The 24,534-nt window shown below is 34.1% G+C and overlaps 1 pseudogene; it reads right to left on the reverse strand.

Moving 5' to 3' along the window:
• Positions 1-21,095: 21,095 nt before the first annotated feature.
• LOC120619874 (uncharacterized) lies at positions 21,096-21,224 on the reverse strand (annotated as a pseudogene).
• Positions 21,225-24,534: the final 3,310 nt, after the last annotated feature.

Consider the following 24,534-nt stretch of genomic DNA (forward strand, 5'->3'; position numbering starts at 1 on the left):
TTGCCACAATGAAACTTAATCAGAATCCAAAAGGCAAAGCAGGCTGAGTGGTACAATTCATAGATACAGGTGTGTCCCTGGGAACAAAGTAGGTCAGTAGAGTTTGAAAGTGTATTTGGAAAGACAAATAGAAACTATCCAGCACAATACTATGAATTAAAATCAGCTACTTGTCTCGATGCATTTTCTTTGTCATCTAAGTCTTCCTGTTTCTACTTGACTACATCATGTATTTCTTTGTAGCTTCTATGTAATTATAAATTAGTTTACTAATTTTTTGGCTCACTTATGGTTTTTGTGGACTCTCTGGCCTCTGTTTACCTCCTGATTGCTTTCCTTCATGTCCTGTGACAAACTTTCTGATTTTCATTGTTTCTCACTTTGACTTCCTAAGTAGAAGAATCTCTTTGGACCAGGTAGTCTCTATTTAGGTAGACTTTTATCAGGCTTCTTAAGTCTGTCTTCCAAAAGAACTGAAGGGTAATAAGATTGCCTCAGAAAGATCTGTGTGAGATAATTTAGAATTACCATTTATGAGACTATACATTTAGATTTGTAAAGAGCTTTTATATGCATTACCTCTTGTACATAAAAGACATATACGAAAACGTGCATCTTTGAGAAATTTAGGCCAAACTTGGACAAATAACTTGAGGGAACAGTGTAAAGCTGAAACTGTAAGATGTAATATGTTATTGATATTCTCCAGCACATGCACGGCCTTATTAGTACAAAGGCCAGCTGGTGCAGATGGAGTTAATAAGGAGAGGTGGGGGCGATATTATTTAGGAGGGAAACAAGAAACAACAAAAGGGGAAGAACCAGGTCTGCTCAATTCATATGCGTGGAGAAGGCAGGCCAGGTGTAGAGTTAAAGGATTGGAACCTGGGGCCCTATGCAGCTCATGAAAAAGGAACTGTGTGATGAGACTGACAGTTAAAAGATAAGGAGGTCTGACTAAGGGAGAAGGAGCAGAAAAGACAGTGAGAGAGAAGAAGTAACATACAGGGCATTGTGAGATAGAAAAACCTCAGATAATATGTGCTTTTGAAAAATTATAGAAATTTCTATATAAACTCTTTAGGCAGAGCTGGTCCCATGACTGGACTTAATAGGTACTAATTAACTTTAGTGATGTAAGGTGTTGCACTAAATCATCTGATTAATCCATGCATACTGGGATTGATGCAGAAGAAATCAAACAGTGAATTTTGTTGAAAGTGTTCCACCAGAGATGAAAATAGGATGGGGTAAATGGACTAAAAGGTAATTTTATCTAATTGGTATTGTGTAATTATTTTGCCTTTTTGTTTTTACCCCATTCTTTTCTACCACTAGGAATATTTCTTATTATTTTTCTTACGCTTCTTTTTGTTCCCTTTCTCCTTCTCTTCCTCCATCATCCTTCTTCTTGTGAACTGTTTCATCTGTTGAATGATTGTAAGTAACATACTTTGAAGGAATTCCTCAACTTGAGTCTTTGCCTGACTCAAAGAAAATACCCAGGCAGTCATCTCCTTTCTACCACTTTCACTTCATGTAATAAAGGCATTCACCATTTGGAATGAGACATTTGCAGATTAAAGGTCAATGATTGAGGAAATAGCTATCAAGAGAATAAACTTAAATTTCTAGACCAGCGGTTAGACTCCAGATAGGCTGGGAATACAAAAGAATATCTGTCCTCTGAGTTTAGTAAGTACTGGTACCAGGAGCTTATATGGTCATATCACAAACATATTTAATCTAGTGTCAGAAAAGGTTGAGATGGAAAAGTGAAAAACTTTAAAAAAAATTCCTATGTAATTTACACCTTAGAGTCTATTATTTCCCCCCTCGTATCTCAGTTGTTCCCCTTAGTATATTTTTGAAAGCTGAGTCTTAATTCAGAAATACTGAACTGTGTCAAAATGGGAACAACTTTATTTTTCTTTTTTCCAAATAACTTTTGTTGGTCAGGTTTAAGGTTTTAGGGAAAAAAAATACAGTAACATTCTAGTCATCTGGACATGCAAATGTAATGAAAAGCCAAAAGGCCTTCGGTATAATCCAAATGATAACTGGTCATTAAACCAAGACAATAATTTAATTTGACCTCAGTTTCCTCATCTGTTAAAAAATAGCTATAAAATTCCTTTGTATTTTTAGATTTAATAGTTCTACACAAAACGTATCTGAGTTTTTATTTAATTGATGAGGGCAAGGAAAATTATCAAGATTATGAAGATATATGCATTTGCATTCTCTAAAACACCCAGGTCCCTGGTGGGCCCTTAAAGGAAAACACTGAAATAGTTCATATTTAGTCACTTACTGGTGTTTGACCTAAGACTTGGCTATTAAGGCAAGAAAGATCATGTCTCAGGATAATATTTTCTGGTACTTTACTTTTTTGTGTGTAGAGTTATGTGTTTTGATTCTTAACTTGTAAATGTAACATATTTCAAAGCCAAAGCAAATAATAAGAAAAGTGGGCTGTAGAGTGAGATGGCCACTGCTAAAAAAAAAACGAGAGCCAATGAAATGATGAAGCTATTTGTCCTCCCCTTGAGGCCTTCTGCCATCAGCTGATTTACAAGTTGGTCTCAAATTCGAAAGATGTAGGAAATGATTTTTTTTTTCCTATGAAGGGAAATGTTTGCTGCCAATGGTCTTTCTCAGAGCACGTCCAGCCTGTTTCTGAGAAGTAATTTTTTGTTGTTGTTTTATTCTCCCCTCTGGGATCCTATTCCAGGAGAGGAAAAGCAGACCTGATGGGAAGTAATAGCAAGAGTTTTTATGGGCTGTAATTGATGAAAGAATGAAATGCATTAACTAATTGAGAACAGAAAATTGAGACCAGGATCCCATTAGAAATCTTTTCTACTTTTTAGATCTTTTTAAAGATTTCCAAAATTCTTTTGATTGCCCCTCTCACTGCTTTCCATCTGTTCTTTTTCTTACTAGCTTCCCATTTACCCTGAAACAATGAATTTGCTCATAAAACCAAGTAGATAATGTTTTTTTTTTTCCAGATAGATAAGAAAGAATGAAAGAGAATAACTTCTTAATTAGGTAATCATCCATCACCTCATGTAACCAAGAATTTACCATTAACTTCTTCCAATACTAAGGCATGGTGAAAAATAGAACAGAACGCAGTATACTGGATTTCTCTGGAACAGAAATGTTTGCCCTGAAGAAATATTTACGATCTTTGATCTGCCCTGTACAAATCAGCTGTTGTACTTTGGGTGAGAGCAGGATTGTGGATACTAACACCAAACTTTATAGTTTATAAAATATTTCACATGCTTTATCATAATCAGTCCTCATATTGAATCTACAAAATAGCTGGTATCCATCCATTTTGCAGTTAAATAAATTATGTCAGGAAGATTTAGGAGAATGGTCCAAGGTTATACTACTGGAGGGCATGCAAACCCAGCAAAATTCTCTCTCCATTTCAGAGGAAGATGGTGGTATGACTCACACTCTGGGAAACAAGGTAGACTTGTTTTTTAGAGTTCAAAAGCACATGCCTGTGCTGTTGTCTTCTTTTAGAAGGGACTTCTCAGAGTGTATATTTTATTAACTGGCATTTCAGTCATCCCTGGTTTGTTTCCAGAGCGTGACCCCATTTTCTAGGAGCTTCATTGCTGGAAGGTTCAGCCAGGAGAGTTGACACCATTTGAGAATGCTTAGTTTGTGAAAATTTTTCAACCCAAATTAGAAAATATATTATCTAGCTAGTAATTTTAATGTTAATGGGAGGTCGGATGCGAGGAGGTCCGCAACATGTTCTGAGTGCTAAGCCTAAATAAGCAAGAACACTGCAGAGAGGACTGAGTCTAATTAGATCTCAATTCCCAAACCGAATTATGTTGATTTTTTAAATATCAGATTGAACTTTTCTAGTAGTCTCAATTTCTTCACTTAGAAAAATATGGCAATACAAATTGCAAAATATCGATTCTTCTCCTAAAACTCCATTCACCTTGTACCTTCTTTCATAAAACCTTCTCTCGGTACCTTCTGCCCATGTAATAGTGACCATTTCCTCTTTTGCATCATCAATACGCCAATCACATATGTATCATACATTCGTAGGAGCTAATTTTTACCACCAGAGAGAGCATGATTATTTTCTATGGGGAAAAATTCAGAAATAATCACGCGATTTGTCCAATTGTCATACAGTTCATGTGTGCAAAGAGTAAGACTTAAACTCAATACTAATTTCAAATCCTCTCCTCTTAATCTCATGAATTATACTATGTCTAGCCTAAGGTCTCCTACATATTTTTCTTAAAAATATTTATTAGCGTAAAATTCAAACTCACTGTTTGTATTCTTACATTTTTTTAAAAGTTAGATCAATAAATAAACTATCTCAAATTGTAGAAAAATTATATAATAGACTTGAAAGTACCTAATAAAAGTAATTAATACACATACTTGATATAGATCTGAAAATATTTGTCATACGCGTGATACAAGTTGAGAGTATTGCTATTTTATTGAGCAGCAGAGGAGGGCCATGACATCATGGAAAAGAAATGGCTTTTCATTTTCATGTAGCAGCACTGGAGTGGGGACAGAATTCTGAAACTCTACCTAATTTTATCTGCATATGCCGACAATCTTCAATTTAGGAATCAATTACAAGTGACTAATGATTAACATGAACTGTATCATTTAACCTCAGGCAAGTCATTTAATCTCTCTACACATTACTTGCCTCATCTTTAAACTAGATCTTTTCAGAAGCAGTGGTTCTCAAACACAACTGCATGTTAGAATGATCTCATAGGTTTTGAAAAAAAATCTTGATGACTAGGCAATAACCTGTAACAAATATATAAGAATTTCTGGAGGTGGGATCCAGGCATCAGTATTTTTCAGAACTCCCCAGCCAGTTTTAATTTAGAGCCAAGTTTGAAAACTAGTATTCTAAAGTCTCTTTTAACTTAAAGATTTTCAGTGTGTAGTATAAGCCCTGGCAGTTGTATTTTTTTTTTCTTTTTTTGTAATGCAAGTGTATTACAAAAGCTTTGATTGCAGAACCATCCATTTCAAAGAGTCATCCACTTCAAAGATGAGTGTCTTGAATAAACATTGCCAGTCTTAGGACTAGATAAGAGCCAGGCCACCTTGCCACCCCCAATTTGTTTTAGCAATCTTGGCTAATTTTTTTTAACTGACCATTTAAGTCACTTATGTTTTCCTTTCCAGTGCCTTAAATTCCTGCCCTTAAGTTTTAAATTCACCAATACATAGTGAAACCCTAGGCCCCAACCCTCAATTCTAATTAAAGCAGAACCCCAGACCAGCACCCTCTCTTTCTCCTTCTCCACCTGTGACTTTCTGTGTGGCACCAGGTATGCCATGTTCTTTCCAAGATCTGTGAGCAATAACCCTTCTTTTCCCCCTAAAGTTTTCTGAGGGTTATTGCTGAGAGTATCGTGCAATCATAAGAGCCACAAGAGCCTGTTCAGTCACATCATTGGTTATCACTGGGCTGACACTAGCACAAAACAAGGTGTATATGTATCAGTTCAAATGGTGGAAACTTAAGAATACTATAGAGTAGTAACCCAAATCATTTTGGTGACTATGGTTTTGAAAGATATAGCAAATATATGCTTGAACAGGAATGAACGCATATGGAAATTTCTCCGTCCGTATTTTAAATAAAAGTTATGAGGAAGTCAGCATGCTGGATTGCTGATCACCATGGGATTATATTCAAGCAGTGGAGAGAAGGCAGAACTGAAATTGAATTTTGATTCTGCTAGTTAATGGTTTTGTTGTCTTAGGCAAGCCACCTAACCTCAAAGGAGCTCAAAGAGAAAAATGAAGAGGAAATCAGAGTGCTTCTAGGTTGTAAGTGCTTCTTATAATAGAGTTACATGGCATGGAAGACCTCTGTAGAGGAGCCACACTCAGGGAAAGCTTCGAGGTGGGAAAAATGGCAGAGCTGAATCCCAAACGATAATGGTATTTATTAATGGAGAAAGAATAACCATGATAAAGGATCTAACAAATGTTCCCACTTTGAGGTGACCAAGACCATGACATGTGTAGATGGAATTTTGAGTGTTCTGAAATGCGGTGAAGGACAGTTGCAAGTGGAGGTGAATGAAGCTGCTGAGGTGAGCAAGAGTCGGATCACGAAGAGCCTTGCGTACGGCATTGACCAGCTTTGAATTGATTATGAGGTGAATGAGAAAATTTTAAAAACTTCCAAGCAGAAGAATGGCCTGGTGAGATATACATTTCAGGAAGATTCCTCTTATATCAATGTAGGAAATGGATCAAATCTCTGGAAGAGAAACAAAAGGACAAACTGAGGCAGGGGTCAGGGAAAAAGACAATAGTGGTCTAGAGCAAGGAAGTAGAGATGGATTTATGACATGTTTAGATTAGAATCAACAAGTTTTACTGATTAATTGACAGAAAGGAGGGAGGACGAGAGAAAGAGAGTGAGAGAGAGAGCTCAAAATGGAGAAACTGGGTAAATTGAAGTAATGATAGGAACACAGAAGTAGGAAGGAGTCTGGGGATAAATACAACTAACTTTTATAGATGTTAAATCTTTGAGCTATTCAAGTGGAAATATCTAGAGCTCAGCTTATACTTATTTGGGAGTCATTAGCATATTTATGGAACTGGAACCCATAGAACTATGAGCTATAGTAGAGAGAATAGAATGAGAAGAGAACAGAGAGGGCCTCCGAAGAAATGCCAACATGTAGGGGGCAAGAAAGAAGAGGAAGACATGAGGAAGAATAAAGAAGAACTGGAAGTCAGGAGAAGAACCCACTTCAAATACCATGAATATGCTTCTGTTTTCTTAATTCCAAAAGTGGAGTTGAAACTACAGATCTCAAAGAGTTGTTGAGAAGAATAAATGGATGAGGTGGGTGATAATGGCCCTGCAGCCAGTTGGAATTCTAAAGAATCTAAAGGTTCTTCTATCATCATAGATTTTTCATTTACTCCACCCTAAACTCCCTTAGTTCTTTCAAAATACAACATAGACCATGAAAATGAAGTTCAGGTTTTGTGTTCAGCAACCTTCCCTTGTGGCTATGAATACAACGGCACTAATGGTCTAACCTGAAGCTAAAACCCAACTTGATCCTGTAAGTCATTAATAGCTGTACATCTGTGTATGTGCCTAGCGAGCTGGCCATTAAGATCATGATTTAACTTGTAAAGTGGAATAAATTAAATCTGGGCATCATCCACATGTTTCTTTTTTCCAGTCTCTTCTCTGCCTTCCGGCACAGTTTATTTCTTGTTCCTGATTACTAATCAGGTGTATTTTCAGTTATTTTCTCTTGTGGCTGGTGATCATTTGGTCCCTACTAAGCAGAGATTTTCAAAGTATCAGATTCATTTCTTGGCCTCATCTAAGAGTACCCTGAAGCATTTAGGACAGTTTTAATAAAAAGAAAAAAAATGATGATAGACTAAGAGATTAGTACCATGTTCAGATTTTATTCCACTTCTCTATGCAACCTGATACCCTGATTTCTAGTGCTCTTGTATAGACATCCTTTTCCTTGCTCAGGGACACAAAGTTTGATAATTCAGCAAGGCATGCCAAATACTAGAAACTTAACTGTTCATAGCTGGAGAATCCCATGTGATACTTTGAGAAGTAACAAGAGCAAGATCCACTAAGTTTATGAGAAGAATTCAGGTTTTTGATGACACAACCATCATTTCAATTTCTCATAACAAGTGTTCAGATATGCTTTTATGATCCACAATTTAGCAGTGAACCTTTGCTGTACTAATAATGTTCCCTTCCTCTCTCTCCCTCTCCTTCTCCCTTTCCTTCTCTCTATTTCTATCTCTGTCTCTCCCTGGTCCTGGATACCACATCACCTCTAACTACTTTCATAAATCTCATTCATTTTTATCTGAACTTCTCCGAATAGTTTCCCACACAGAGATTTACTTTCTCCTTACTTCTCTGCGGTCCAATCTTTGTCTTTGCATTGAAACTTCCCATTGAGATCAGCATGGCATCTGAATTCTCAAGTTCTGTGGACTCAATGTCATTATCTTCGTGGACCTGTATCGTGCATTAGCCAGCGTCACCATTCTCTCTTCTCTGTGACTGCTCTTAGATCTCATACTACCTCTCTGACCCCCGCTTATTTCGAGCATTCCTTTCTTCATTCAGACAGGCATTCCACTCCCTTCTGTTATCAGTACTTTCCTCCTCCTCTGGGTTTAGGATCCTCTCACATTATATCAAGTATTAATAATAATATATGAAATTTGAAAACTAAATATCCAGTTGAGACATCCATCCTAGGATTTAGACCCCCCATCACATTACATGTAAGACATATGCACTTTGTAAAAAGCAGCTACACATCTTCAAGCTCAGATATGGCTTTTCTCTTAAATGTGGTAAGTTTTTTGTTTCATTGAATGGTCCTCACCATTTGGCTTGAATTACTCAACTTGATGATCTGTTCTATTTGGTGGTTCTAATATCTAGAATTTCCTCAAAAATCAGTAAACAAGATATTTTAAAGAGAATTTTGTTTTTCTTTCCACTGTGGCTCACCAGTTTCTTTCATATACAGCTGATTGATGCTGAATCCTTGCAAAGCTTACTCGTCATTTGGTCCCTAAGCTTACTTATCACTCTTTCACAGGATAGTGAGTTTCTTTTGTGGCTATGGCTTATCAATGACTTTCTTCATGTCTTAAGATGGTAACATTGCAACTCCTATTAGCAGACTGGGCATTCCTACAGGTAACATGGTATGGAGTGGAAGAACATGAGCCTCAAAACAGTCAAATTTGAGTTTCAATCTGGTTATACCACTAACAGCAACTTGACATTTGATAAATTGCTTAGTATAAGTTGAGGATAGGCATGGTGCCCTTATGAGGATGTTGTAAAAAACATATGCGATCTATCTGCAAAATGTTTAAAAGAGTGCTTAGTTGATAAATGATTATTACTGAGTTGGATTATTGTTTGTTTGTTTTATGCTTATTGTTGTTATTATATTTTAGGTCCATGTCCTAGTTCGTCAAATTAGATTTTTACTGGTTTGTTATGCTCTTGTATTATCCTTGTTTAAGAAGTGTGTGTGTGTGTGTGTATGTGTGTGCGCATGAGCATGTGTGCGTAAAGGCTGGGAGTGTCTTGTAAGACATTGGCCTCTATCTGTGAAACAACTAAAAGTTAATGCTAAGATTGGGACTGAACATGGCCTTCCTCATGGCTTGTTCTGACAATCAGCAGATACCTGCATTGAAACAATCTTGCCATCATGTTCCCACATCACCAAATACCCTGAGAGACGTATGCATTAGTAGTCGTTAATATGTTTGTAAAGTTGTGAACCTCGAATCGATTTCTTTATATCTTGCCTCTCTGGCTTTAAACAGATGGTAAACGTTAGAAAGTCTCCCTTTCTCTTTATATCAGGTTCTATGCAGATGCACCAACATAAAACAAAGCGAGAATAGACCGTTACTGGCAAAGAGAGCAGGACTGCAAACATAAAAGTTATGTGTTTCGAAGACCTAAGCTTACTTTTCAGGCAGGATATAAAATATTTAAGTTAAAAATTTTAACAACGATAACGCAGGCTATATTTTCTGGGTGACACTAGACTAGATACTTGAAGAAGGAGAGTGATTTGGGAGCAATGCTGCTCTATATGTTCTTTTCATGATAGGTTATGATAATCAAAAATAAAACTCCTTGTCAAACCCAACAAATCCCCAGAACATATCAGCAACACTGAAACTGGGTTTCCTTAAAATTCTCTGTGGAGAAGAGTGGAACCATTATGACAACTTCATATTTCCATTGACTCACCTTTTATTTTCAAGGTCCTTTGAAAAATTGTTTTTTATTACTGAGCATTAAAATATAGGAATAAGTTAAATATGTGGAAATAAATGCAATGTCTCCCCAGGCATGCTCTACTCTGTAGTGAAAGGTGTTTATAGCTAAACTCTCTCACCACAACGTGACAAAAGCATCCCTGGCCACTCGGCATAGGTTTTCTGTCTCTTCCTCCTTTCCTGCTTCCATCTTTTCTGACGCGGCATTCTTGATTCCTGAACTCACGGATTCATTTTTCATCTTCTGCTCTGTTCTTTGTCTGTTTCATTTAATAATTGTCTTGCTATACTCTGTTAGTCAATTGTGTGAGATAGCGTGTAGAGCGGCATTTTGCAGTGTTTTAAACCGGTATGACATTTATAGACAACACTAGTGGTTTACACCTGAAAGAACTGAAATAATTGCCTGGTTGTTTTTTATTTTATTTTTTATTTTTTTTTAAGCACAGGCTTTAGCTTCAAACTGACCAAAATTTAAACCTCAACTTGAAGCCAGGCAACTGGTAAATTACATACTCTTTATAAAACTGAATTCTCTCAACTGTCATGTCATGTGGAAGAAATCATAAGTATTTTTCAGGGCCATTTTAATAATTAAAAATATACTCATTATAAAATGTTTAATACAAAGACCTGGTAAATATGTCTTGAGTAAAGGTAGAATATTATTGAATCATGTTGCTCTAGTTCATTACATTTTATTTTTATTTTTATTTTTTATTTTTTGTCATGAAGGGAGAAGCATATAGGGAGGCATTAGCACCACTCTGATATCAGAATAGTGTTGCAGGAATAGCACGGAGCCAGTGGTCAGCTTATCTGGGTTCTGTTTATAATTTTACCACTTAACATATTTGATGACCTTAGGCAAAATTTTTAAACTCTTTGATAGAAACTTGTTAACAATAATGTTAAATTTTCTACGGGTCGGAAGCATATAAAAGACAAAGTGCTCAACTGTTTGTCTTTGAGCCCAGAGTAAAGAGGTTTATAAGTACATGTGGGTCGATGCTCTCCCCAGTACGTCCCATGCAGACAACTAGGGTGAATTCTCAACTTGGATGCCAGCAGCAATGAACTCTTCAGAAGAGACTTAAAGTTGCCCTTCAGCTCCAAGTAAACCCATTACAGTAAACCCTCCCATCTGTAATAACAGCCTCAACAGTGAAGAGCTCGAAGTCCAGGATCCGATTTATTTCTTTGTCCTCATTACCTATCACAGTGCCTAACTGGTCATGAGAGCTTCACAGACATTTCTCAATGAACAAATGGATAAAAGAATGAACAAGTATTATCATCCAGCTAACTTGGCAGGCATACTTCCTTGATTTTGATATGTCTCTCTCTGTCTCTGTCTCTGTCTCTGTTTCTCTCTCTGTCTCTGTCTCTGTCTATCTGTCTGTCTGTCTGTCTCTCTCTCTCTCTTCCTCTTCTTCCCTCCCTCTCTCCACTCAATCTTCCCTGGGCCTTTGATCAAAACAAGTGAGGTTTTATAGAGTAATAACAGATCATGGTTCTAAGACCTTACCCTGCCATGAAAACTAAAGAATCAAGGCAAGTAACTTAAACCGTCTAGACTTTATGTGAAAATCAGAGGCTAAACTATATTTCTAAGGCTTTTTTAGCTTCCAAATGATGTCATAGTTTGTGTTTCTTGGCAAGAGAAGTTTACTTTGTGGGACCAGAGCAAAACTCAGTGACCATCCTAGAAGCCAGACTCGTAACCTCAATGTGCCAAGTCCTCAACTTCTGAGATAATTGGTTTTGCTCTAGCACTGACTTTTGACAGTTCTTATCAAGAGCCAGGAAAAAAAAAATCAATTCTTCTGTCTTTGAGCTCTGTGTTCTACGCACTCTTTCTCAGAGAATGGCACTGCTTTAATTCTTTTCATTGAGATAAATAGTAATTGTAGAAAAAATAATGAGTACTTTCCTCTAGAAATTTGTCTCTGTTGTTTGTTTGGGGATTATGGGTATTTTTAGCTATTCATTCTTCTGGAAGTTGAGTGTAGAACATGAAAAGTTGAGGCTTTTATAGAAAATTGTCTGCACTTGTCTGAGAAATCTGTGCACCATAATGCTTTTCAACCAGCAGTAATGAGCCAATTCGTCTCTTGCTCCTCAGAGCCTTCCTTGTGTTATTAAAAAAAAAGCAGTTTGTTATAAATGGAAGTTAAGGCTTAACGATAGAACATGCAATTAAAATTAAAATATCCCAGAGTCCAAAAGAGACTAAATTAATTTTTAAAAGGAAGGAAAGAAATGGCCACAAGAAACAAAGATGCCCACTTCAATGTTTTGGGATAAAGCTTCAATGTTTTGGGATATATCTGTGTTGAAAATCCTTAGTGATATATGAGAATTTGTTAATTATTGGATTATTTTTGTTTAAGAAAGACTAAGATATATCTCTTGACCATATCATTGTGTTGACTTTATACCTATAAGTTTTCATTCAAAGTTTTCAGGTTAAGAAGGAAAGTCCATCAAAAATTGTGTTCCTTGCTCTATTTTTTTATAACACCATTAAGAATGAGAAAAGAAACTTCTTCTCACATCTGATTATTTCTTTTCATTTGGCTGTGCAGGCTATGCATATCTATGTGGCAATTCGTATTTGTAAGAGATAGTGCCATTATTCTCTATGTTAAAATCATCTGGTAAAAAAATGTAATTATAATCACACAGACCATAGGCATATATGCTTAAGAAAATAAAGTACTATAACGTTATGAAATAATTAGAATTATTGCTAGTATCCCAAATAATGGAAATAATACAGAACTAGCAGATATTTCGCACACAAAATTTAAATGAAAATTCTCCTAACCTTTCTAATTTTTAAAAAGAAAATGTCAAAGACAGATTATAATCATTTCTTTTTTTCCTGAGAAAGAGGATAATAATTATTCATAATTTTATGATATGTTTTCAACTAGGCGCTATACTTAAATTGCCTTATAGAATTATTAATTTAAACCAGATAAGTTGTTTTAAAAATAAGTTATTTTAAATAATTTAAAAAATTTAAATGGATCGCCTTGAATATTTTGCTGGAAAAGATGATAATATATATGTAACTAGAAGTGTATTTTTCCTTCTAAATAAGATATTTACCCAATGTTCCCATAGGTAAATCATAAACCCCTACTAATGCTTTCTACAATTGTCTGTGAATCGATTATGGTTTCATCTTGGTGTAAGGGCATGACATTCAATGTGAGATTTTAGCAACACATGATCTTTTCATATAACCAATAGTCAGAGTTTCTTTTTTAACCAGTAAACATATACTAATTTGGAGAAGAAGAAATATGAGTTCAGTAGTCAGAAAGAGATTTTAAAAAACTAAAATAAAAGTAACTATTTTGTAATATCACTCAAGATTCTGACCAGTAGAGCAAAGAATGTATGAAGAGATGATCTATGGGCTCTGGAGTAATGTAAGGATTTTTTTTTTTATTATTCAAAATCCTTTAAGTGTTTCTCGTGAGGTTTTGAGTGTGACAATCACTTTTGACTTTAGATAGGGATACTTAATTACACAAATAGGTAAAGAGTTGACATTTTTATTTTAAATTTGGAAAATAATCATGAATATACATCCCGATAAACAAACCTGTATCTCTCCATTTAGAGTATTTTGAAATATAAACAGTCCTTTCTCAGTAATAGTAATTCATATAAAACTATACTTAAAGGGAAGATGCCAAGTGTAAAATATAGGGTCTGAGGACTTAGATCATCATTAACTGAATGTGTGTAACATGAAAAACTTAAATGTCTCTGAGGGGCTTTTAAATGCTAAATTAAACATTCTAGCTTGGCTGCATTTTATAACTCTATATTCAAGTCAATTGCATCCATATAAAATTAACCTGCACAATATTTTCATGTTCACTCTGCAATTAAAGAGATAATCAAATCTCACCTTTTGCTATAGTCTTAAGGTTTGTACTTAACTGACATGAAATATCTTAATAGAAACTAAACACAATTTGTCATTCAGAAAATATTTTATTTATATCATATCTATCTGAAATCAGCTAAAATTAAAAGTGTTAGTGAGATAACTATATGTTTCCAAATTAAATTCTTAATATTATGTTTCAGGCAATTTTTCTAATTTTATCACATATTACCTGTTACAGTAAGGAGATGATAAGACATATACCACTTTTGATATGATGTGGAATCCTTGTTTAGAAATCTAAAATAGAAATAACTCCTCTTTCATCCTTATTTTTTATGGATTTAGGACCTTTTGTATTTATAATTGAACAAAGAAATTAATTTGAACCAATAGTGATGATAATGATGATTGTGATTGTGGCAATGTTGCTGGTGATCATTTATGTTACTGCTGGTGCTATGAAGTATACTTTAAATAGAAGATTTCTCATCATTAAACCAACATTGCAGGGTAGAATTTTTTTTCTCTCAGTTATGAATAAGGAAACTAACACTGAGAGATAAAAAAAAATGAGTTCCCTAAGACAGGCAACGGGAGAAAAACAAGCAGCTCCAAAGCCAGACTTTAACTATCCCTTGAATCAGTCAGAACAACAAAAGATAACTAAAACAGTCAAGAGAAATAAAATTGAATTCTGACAAAGTTATCAATTCACTCACTGACATTTGTTGAGCTAGATAATAGTAGAGAATGAATCAGTGACATATAAATGCAAGGAAACCATCACTGAGTAACTGTGATTATTTATGAAAAACTCAAAACATGACTAGGAAAAAAGTACTTAAAAAGATATTCCTTAACCATCAATTATTTAAATAATATTTTATTTGTAATGTTACCAAAATTTTGAGGACATTTTCCAAGTCAGATTATTACTAAAACTGGTATACATGAGAGTTTTTAAATAATACAGAAATATCTTACAGATATGGAAAAAAATGTTGGATAGTTCTTATAAGCTTAACATGAACTCTTGGGGAAAAGAAGATGTGCCAGTCCATTGCAGATGTTCTCAGCTGAAATAAAACTCTCATGAAACATTAATTCAGCTGTTTAACTGATATAACATGAAACCTGAGAAGAAATTAAATAAACTTGTTTTGTGGGATTTAAGAACTAAAAAAAATTAAATTTGCATGTGCTGCTAGTCATGTGCTTTGAAATTGGTCATCTCATTCCATAAGAGATATAAAATTAGAGTCAGAAAATGCTGCTTAACTAATTCATTTGCCTCTTTTTTACCTTTGCATATTTGCATGGGCAATTTAAGGAAAATATCGATCACAAAAGTATGTTAATCTTTAGTGGCACTGAATTAAATATTCATTATATGTCTCTCTACTGTTAGGAAAAGTTGATTCACAAAATGTCTCTATATTCAGGAGAAGCATAGCATCAATGTGAAAAACAAGTATTTTGTAATAAGATTTCATGTGTACCTGGGAATCTGTTTCCTTTAATAGCTTTATGATCTTGGTCAAGATACTTCATCACTCCATGCCTCAGTCTCCCCTATGAAATGAAAATAATTTAATTATCTCCTCATAGGTTTGTTGTGAGGATTAAATCAATTGTATAAATAAAGTGCTTTTAATAGTTCTTGACACATTCAAAGTTGTTTTCAGTATTATTATCTTCCTGGGTCTACTGGCCTTTGATAAAAATGCCTGAGTTGTGAAAAAACTGGATAACACTGAGTCACTATGAGTCTCAGTCAAAATCTAATCAACTAAGTAACTTCAGATGGCTGATATACCTAAGAGTGAACAAAAGGTGAAAGGTGGCTGTTGGACCTGGGTGAATGAGAATTACAGGTGAAGAAGATAAGATTTTTAAAAGAGGGAGTGAGGTATAGTCTTTAAAAAAGGGAAGAAGGAAATGCTGTTGATATTCAATGCTCATTGGTTCCCGTGAAGAGTGAAATGAGTATAGCTAATCTGGAGAGAGATCAGAGGAATATGTTATACAGCTCAGCGCTTCATCCAGCAAGCTCAGGGTGTAGGAGATCTTAACATTAACATAGTGTTTATATTTTTATTTCTTTTATTGTTTTTATTTAAAAATACAATGATGATGATGATATTTAGAATTACAGATGGTCAAGGTACAAAAATAATTTTAAAAGTCCAAAAATACATAAAAAGCAAAAGTAAAAGTTGTCCTTGGTGCTGCAAACTCTGTTCAGTGTTACTCATGTAGCCAGTGTTAACTGTGTATCCACAAAATTTTGTAGCAGAGTATATATATGCATAGAAATTTACCCTACAGGATACCAGTGTTGCATTATCTCTGCCTCCATTTTCCGATGAATTCTTCATACAGTAGAAACCAGGATGTTAAAGTTAATATGATACATTTCTGAACAGCAGTGTGTGTGTGTGTGTGTGTGTGTGTGTGTATAATTTATTACAGGACAGGAGAACAGTTTATGACTTTTGAACCCCATACATCACTTAGAGAATATAGAAAGATGGGGAAGGCGAAGAAAATATTTTCAGAATACTGGAAAAGAGGTTACTTTGACAATGATGGACACACAGGTGAGAGAGTCTGCTTGGGGTTGCTTAAGGCCCTATAAAATTGGACTTTCTCAAGACATAAGGTGACCACAGCAGATAAACACTGCGAGAATATTACATGATATTCAGAGCCTGAGGAAAGGTGAGTTTTAACCATCTTCCAAGCCCGTGGTGCTCTATATCTTATGGCATCTCATCCAACCCCTCTCAATGTTCTGACTACATCTGGAAAGAATAATCAGCTAAGGAGTAGGAAGAAAGGAGAGCTTGGGAAGTGTAGAGACACAGCAGGACCACATCCTCTCTCTCCAATGGCTTCCAGACTGAAGTAGCTCCTGAATGGGGGAGGGGAGAGTTTAATACTCAGCACTTTCCATCAATATCTTTAACTGATTAAAAGTGATTGTAGAAATGTCTGTATTACCTATAAGTGAACAGAGAAGGAACAGGTTTTCAGAGTACTCAAAAAAGGAGCTGGAAAATATAACCTCAAAATGAATTTTAAAATTATATATATATATATATTTATTTATTTATTTATATATATATAAAATTATATATATATTTTTTATAACACAAATGGGGTCATAATACACACAACGTCTTTACTTCCTCATGCCCAATTTTTTAAACCTAAGTATTTATAAGGAATATATATTTTTTCTATCAGCATATATAGATAATTCTATAATCTCTTTCAGGGGATAGAAACAAACAAAATACTTGCTGACTCATCTATGAGGCCAGCATTACCCTAATACCAAACCAGACAAAGACAGTATAACAAAACTACAGACTAATATTTTTCATGTACATAGATGCAAAACTCTTCAACAAAATATTAGCAAATTGAATCCAACAATGGATAAAAGAATTATACACCACAGACACAAGAGATTTATTCCAGGTTTGTGAGGCTGGTTCAACATTTGAAAATTAATTCATGGAGTCCATCACATCAACAGACGAAAGAAGAAAAATCACGTAATCTTATCAATAGACCCAGGGAAAGCAATTGACAAAATCCAATACAAATAAAAAAAATAAAATAAAATAAAATTTAAAAAAGATAAAAACTTTCAGTAACTAGAATAGAGAGGAATATTCTCAACTTGATAAAAATATTTAGCTTATAGCTAACATTATACTTAATGGTGAGAAACTCAAAGCTTTCCCACTAATTACGTACAAGGCAAAGATATTCCTTCTCACCACTCATTTTTCAACATTGTATTGAAAATTCTAGTTAATACAAGGCAAGAAGATGAAATAAAAGGTGTACAAATTGGGAATGAAGACATAAAACTTTTTGTTCAAAATTGACATGATCATCTATGTAGAAAATCTGAAGAACTGTCAAAATCTTAGAACTTGTAAGCTATGATTGCAAGGTTGAGAGATATAAAGTTAACATACAAAAGTCAATTGCTTCTTTATATACCATTAATGAACTAATGGGATTTGAAGTGAAATTTATAATGCCATTTACATTAACGCCTCCCAATATGAAATACTTAGGTGTAAATATGTAAAACAAAATATGTAAAAAGTCTCTATGAGAAAAACTATAAAGCTCTGATAAATTAAAGAAGAACTAAGTAAATGGAGAAATATTCCACATTCATGGATAGGAAGACTCAATATTTTTAAGATATCAGTTCTTGCCAACTTAATTTATAGTTCAATGCAATCCCAGCCACATACCCAGCAAGTTATTTCATGGATATTGACAAACTGTTTCTAAAGTTTATGTGAATGAATCCAAGACCCAGAATAACCAACATGACAATGCTGAAGAACAAACTTGGAAGACTGATGCCCCCTGAATTCAAGGCTTACCATGAAGCTATAATAATCAAGATAGTGGGTTATTGTTGAAAGAATTGACAGATCAATGGAATAGAATAGATTTCCCAGAAATAGACCCACATAAATGTAGTCAACTGATCTTTGACAAAGGAGTACAGGTAATACAATGGAGTAAAGATAGTCTTTTCAATAAATGGTGCTGGAACTACTAAATATCCACCTATAAAAATTATAATAATAATTAATTTAGGCACAAACCTTACTCCCTTCACAAAAATTAACTCGAAATGAATTATAAGTCTAAATGTAAAATGAAAAATTATAAAATTCCTAGAAGACAACATAAGATAAGGCTATACTCTCGAGTATGATGATGACTTTTTAGATATAACACCAAAGGCATAATCCATGAAATAAATAATTGATAAACTGGACTTCATTAAAATTAGAAGCTTCTGCTCTGTGAAAGTCAATATCAAGAGAATGAGAAGACCAGCCGCAGACTGGGAGAAAATATTTGCAAAAGACAACTAATTAAGAACTGTTATCCAAAATATGCAAAGAATATGTAAAATCCAATAATAAGAAAACAACCTAATTAAAAATTGGGCCAAAGACTTTAACAGACACCTCAACAAAGAAAATATATGGATAGTAAATAAACATATAAAAATGTTCACCATTATATATCATCAGGGAAATGCAAATTAAAACGAGATACTATAACATACCCATTAGAATGGCCAAATCTGTAACACTGACAATGCCAAATACTGACTCAGAGGTGGAGCATCACAAATTCTCATTCCATACTGATAGGGATGCACAATAGTACAGCTGATTGGGAAGAGGGTTTGGCAGTTTCTTACAAAACTAAAACTATTTGTACCATACGATCCAGCGATCACACTCTTTGGTATTTATCTAAGAGTTTAAAACATGTCCACACAAAATCTTGCAATCCTGCACATGGATGTTTATAGTAGCTTTACTTATAATTGCCAAAACTTAGAAGCAACCAAAATTTTTTTGATAGGTGAATGGATAAATAAACTATGTTACATCCAGACAACGGAATATTATTCAGTGCTAAAAGAAATTAACTATCAAGCCATGTAAAGACATAGAGGCACCTCAACTGTGTATCACTAAGTCAAAGAAGACAATCTGAAAAGGCTGCATACTATATGATTGCAACTATATGAGATTCTAGAAAAGGAAAACTATGCAAACATTATGAAGTCAATTAATTCATGTCGAGAAGAGTTCTTTTATTCAATATTAGTTATATTTGCTGATGCAGACTTTGCAACTTAATCTCAAGAAGCAGGGTCAGCAGGCATTTTGTCATAAATTATCTATTCATTTTGAGCTCTGTAATACACAAATGTATTTAGGCCACCATTTAAAAAAAAATTATATTGTGTCTGAATTAAATGCATTGCCCCTCCAATCTACCACCTCCTTACACTGCAATGAGGAGCACTGGTATCTTTCAAGAATAATACAAAGGCATCAAGCAAACATATAAGTGTGGTCTTTACAACACCTATTGGAGTAGAGTTATCAGTTAAAGAAGCAAAAAATAAACTTTCAAATTAATGTTAGTTATATTTTTTAAGATAATACCAGATTGAAAAGAATAAGATGCTGGAATAGTCTAACAGGGAAGCATTCACTATTATGGATTTCCAAAATAAGGAGCTAGTTGGACTCCAAGACAGATGGACAGGAGAGTGGGGTTACGCTTTAGGAAAGGAAGATAAATGGTTACCTACTCTACAGGTATTCTTTTTCTTTTCTTTTCTTTTCTTTTCTTTTCTTTTCTTTTCTTTTCTTTTCTTTTCTTTTCTTTTCTTTTCTTTTCTTTTCTTATCTCTTATTTACATATTGGTAATATCTAGAATGTGTCTTCTACTTGGGGCGATTTTCAAAGTTTGCGCCAGAGCTTCTGTATGATCTCTTCTTCCATACATGTATTTGGATGTGTTTCGATGTAGAGAGAGTAGTTCTCTAAATGAAAAAATAAATAAATAAAAAAAGATCACTAGATGGTAATAGAGTTTGCAAGACATTTTTTTTTTTTTTTAAGTTTTAGAGTGACATGGTAAAGAATGGGGCTTCCAGAACCTATAGAACAAACAGAGTGTGAACACACTAAAAAAACCTGCACAAATGGGCTGGGTGGCCATGGCAGGGCATCCCAGACTCCTTAGATTCCAGGTTCCTGTCTGAAGAAGAACAACTTGCTCATGATCCTAGCTCCAATCAAAAGGATAGAATGAGTACTGAGGAGCAGTCGCTAAACACTAAAATTACAGTGAGAATTTTGATTTTGGTTTCCATTTCAAATATAGTTAAAACAATTAAGATACATAATACAGAACTGAAATTGTATCTCTGTGGCATCATTGAAAGATTAGAGATATCTGAGTTTTATCTAAAATGCAGCAGTGATAGTTAAAACTGCATAATAAAAGTAAGAAGAAACTTAGAACCTAAAACAAGATGAGGAGTCACTAAAGACACTCCTGTGGAATAATTCTGGGAAATGATGTCCACTTAAAGATTGTCTTCAGCCTAGCCAGAGCATTCATGGTAAGTCAAAAGAGGAATATCTCAACTCAATCCAGAAGTATTATTTATGAGCAAACTTTTTTCATAGTACAAGTTCTTTGAAAAGTGTATGTGTTTTTTAATTTTGTTTTGTTTTTACTTTCTAAAACAGTGTCATCCAACTACAGTCCCTGGACCAAATCTGATTCTTCATCTATTTTTGTAAATAAAGTTTTATTGGAACAGAGTCATACTCATTCATGTACATTTTGGCTATGGCTGCTTTCACAGTACAATGACAGAGTTAAGTGTTGCCACAAAGATCATTTGATTTGCAAATTCTAAGATTTTTTCTTTTCTTTTAATGCCTACAGCACCTGGTATTCCTAGGTGGTCTCCTGTGGTCTCCCATCCAGGTACTAACCTGGCCTAACCCTGCATAGCTTCCAAGATCAGACGGGATCGGGCATGTTCAGGATGGCATGGCCATAGACACAACTCCTAAGATTTTTACTGTGGTCCTTTAAAAAAAACTTTGTCAACTCAAATTCTAAAACATATTTCATGCATTTCTCTAAACACAGATAATATTTAAAAAGTTGCATAAGCACCATTTTTATACATCAGAATAGGAAATAGCATGGTATGTGCTAAAAGTATAAAATTATATCTAGCTTATAATTTCCTTAAGGGGTTAAATATTAAAGAGACTGTGACTTTTACCTTTTCAAACTAGTTAGGCACTATAAATTCCCTTATCTTTTTCTACTTATACAAACAGAGACTGTTTCAACATCTTTATTTCTATTGAAAACACAGGTAAGATAAAACCTCTTTGTTGACAGGCACCTCGTATTATTCATTTTTTGTTAATTCTTTCATTCAGCTTTTTTTTTTTTTTTTTTTTTTTTTGTTGAACATCTACCATCTGCCAAGTAATTTTCTTGATGTTAGGGCCATAAAAGTAGAAAAAAATTTTCTGTCTTCAACTACCTTCTCTCTATTGCATAAGCCCAGGATCTGCCACTCTGAACACTGGGCACTGAACACATGTTATTGGTTCAGTGAACTAGTGAATAAATCACTGAGCGATATAAGGATCTCAAAGGGGATAACTTGCTTTTTGTGTGATAAGGGATAAAATCCTTGGAGAATCATCATGACTTTCTATACTGTTTACAGACTTTTGAAAATTAAGAGAAGCCTAACATTTTTAATGTTTTCCCATGGGGGGGGGAAATATTTATATATATATATATATATATATATATATATATATATATATATATGCATATGTATGTATCTGTTGACTTATGAAGAAATTCTGTAAGTCAAATCTACTTAACACATATGAGGTTAGAATTCTCTGAAACACAAACACATATACACAACACATCATTTTAAAAATTGGAACTATTTCTTAAACTCTAACCTATAATAGAATATATGAGGTCGAAAGCAATATATGAATCTGAACTGAGGAGAAAAGTTTACTCCTTTATCTCAAAAAACCATCCTGGTGGAATTCTAAAATATGTCTTTCCAGTATGATTACTTTTACTTATTTGGGTGTATTCTTTCTAATATGTTTATGTGTATGCGAAACAAAATCGAATGCACCTAAGTGAGAGTACTGTCCATGAGTTTTTAATCTATCACATCTTTCGTTTTGCCTAAAATAATATTCAAATCATTACTATTATTACACACCTCTTTTAATTCCCTTGCTAGGTGTCTTAAATATTAATTTACGACACAAACATGACCATTTGCTTTCCAGGGCCTTGTAAAGATGATATCCAAATAAAAAGTCCCTTTAGATTCCATCTCTGGATATGAGGCTACCAATGGACATTGCAATTTACAAGTCAGATTTCCTGGACTGAGAATTATTTTGTGAGGAGAAAAAAAACTGTCTACTTAAACTGACTTTGAAGGAAGTAGATTGAGTTTCTGAATACTAAAACATTGGCATTGGCCCTATTTTTCAAATAATGTTTATCCTCGTGGCCATTATAGGAGATTGCTTTGTCATTTTAATAATCAAATCTGCAAATTTCCACTTAGCAGCAAATCCAAACAATCCAATCTGAAGGTGATTGACACCCCTGCTTGTGCATCAGCATCTATTAAACCAGATGTTTTACTTCTTCCCCTGCCAAGATTGAGCATCTTTTTATGATCAATTGTCAAAGCAAGCCTGTCAATGGAGACATCACTAATGTTTACACAGGAAAGTATAAATCATTCTACAGCAGTCATGCTATACCATCTATCTAGATTGTTACCATTTTGCAATTATATTTTTTTCAAGATGAAAATCAGTTGGAGCTTTCCCTGAGAATATTTGCTAGTGTCAAAAAATACCTTCTGACCCTGAACAATATAATCTTCTAATTGCAATCAAAATGAAGCTTTTGTTTATGTGAGGGAATAATTTGGGCACCAGGACTGCTGGTGACTCTGAAATGTTTCATGATTTCCTCTTAAATTTAGAAGCCTGCAACAACATTCTTTTCTTAAAAGCTTGCTTCATTCTTGGACAGATTATGAAGGCAAAAATTAGGAAATACAGTTGCATAGCTAATGATCTTCCATTACATTCTATCCACACTCCCCTCCCCAACATAAAATAAATCATTGTTTAATGACTACAACAGGATGATATTTTAACAAGATGATATTTTAACACGAAAAGGAATTTTACTGATAACGTTAACAAGGAAATTTTATCTCCTACTTTTAAAACAAACTGAAAATATACCAGTCTTCTTCAAAGATTGTTAGCAGGTAATAAAGGTGGGTAGTTAATCCTTTAGAAGAACAATTTCATAGTTATCTGAGGGAGTCTTTGAAAGATATTTAGTTAAAACCTTATTCTGAAATAAAATACAAACACAATGGTAACAAATTGTTCATTTTGAAAATTTTTAGGGTTAATAATAGGATTTTCAACAGTCAAATTTTATTTCATTTCAGTTTTCTCAAAATCCTGGCAATTTCCTCTTGGATAATATGCTACATGTATGTGTAGAGGTTTATGTAAAATATTTGAGAAACTATAAAGAAAAAGAAAAATTAGTTGATATTTTTGAAAGGACGCTGAATTAAAAACCCTTAAAGACTAGAATAAATAATCCCTTTGAAGTTTGAGAGTGCTAAATTCAGAAACACTGACTGCCATGTGTACATTCCTTTATTAACACATTTATTCAGTTATGTAAAGAATCAGTAGTGGCCGAAAACATGGCAATTCTTAGTTGCAACAATGTAAGGAACCCAAGATTGTACTCAGTTCTAAGATAAATAGAAAATTGAGAAAGTTTACATCTCTAGCAAAGTTTCTTTTAGAGACAAATCTGGGGAAAGAATAAATCAATGTTTGACACGAAAGGGTAATTCTTACTCTGTGCACTTAAAGTAGCAGAATGATAAAATATGACAACTTTGGAAACTTTGTGATTTTAATTTTCTTGGTCTTTACCTTTTGCAGAATTCTCTTTTCACATTCTTTCTATTTCTCTTCTGCTCATGTAGATGGGCCAAAATATTTAGCTAGAATTAAATCTGAAGATATGAATGTAGCTTATTAAAAACAGGTATCAACATACATGCTGTGATTAGTTACATTAAAGATTTAAAAAGTTATCTGGCCATGTAGAATTCACATATGAATGAATTTGTGTAAATCCATTCAAGTGAAATTCAGCTAGTAAAATTTAGTGGAAGTTTGGGTAAAATGAGTTTAAGTGGCAGCAAAACATAGACCGTGTCTAAATGAAAACAAACATCTTCAGGGAGTTG

This window comes from Pteropus medius, unplaced genomic scaffold (assembly GCF_902729225.1).
Source record: "Pteropus medius unplaced genomic scaffold, Ma_sr-lr_union100, whole genome shotgun sequence".
Taxonomy (NCBI): Eukaryota; Metazoa; Chordata; class Mammalia; order Chiroptera; family Pteropodidae; genus Pteropus; species Pteropus medius.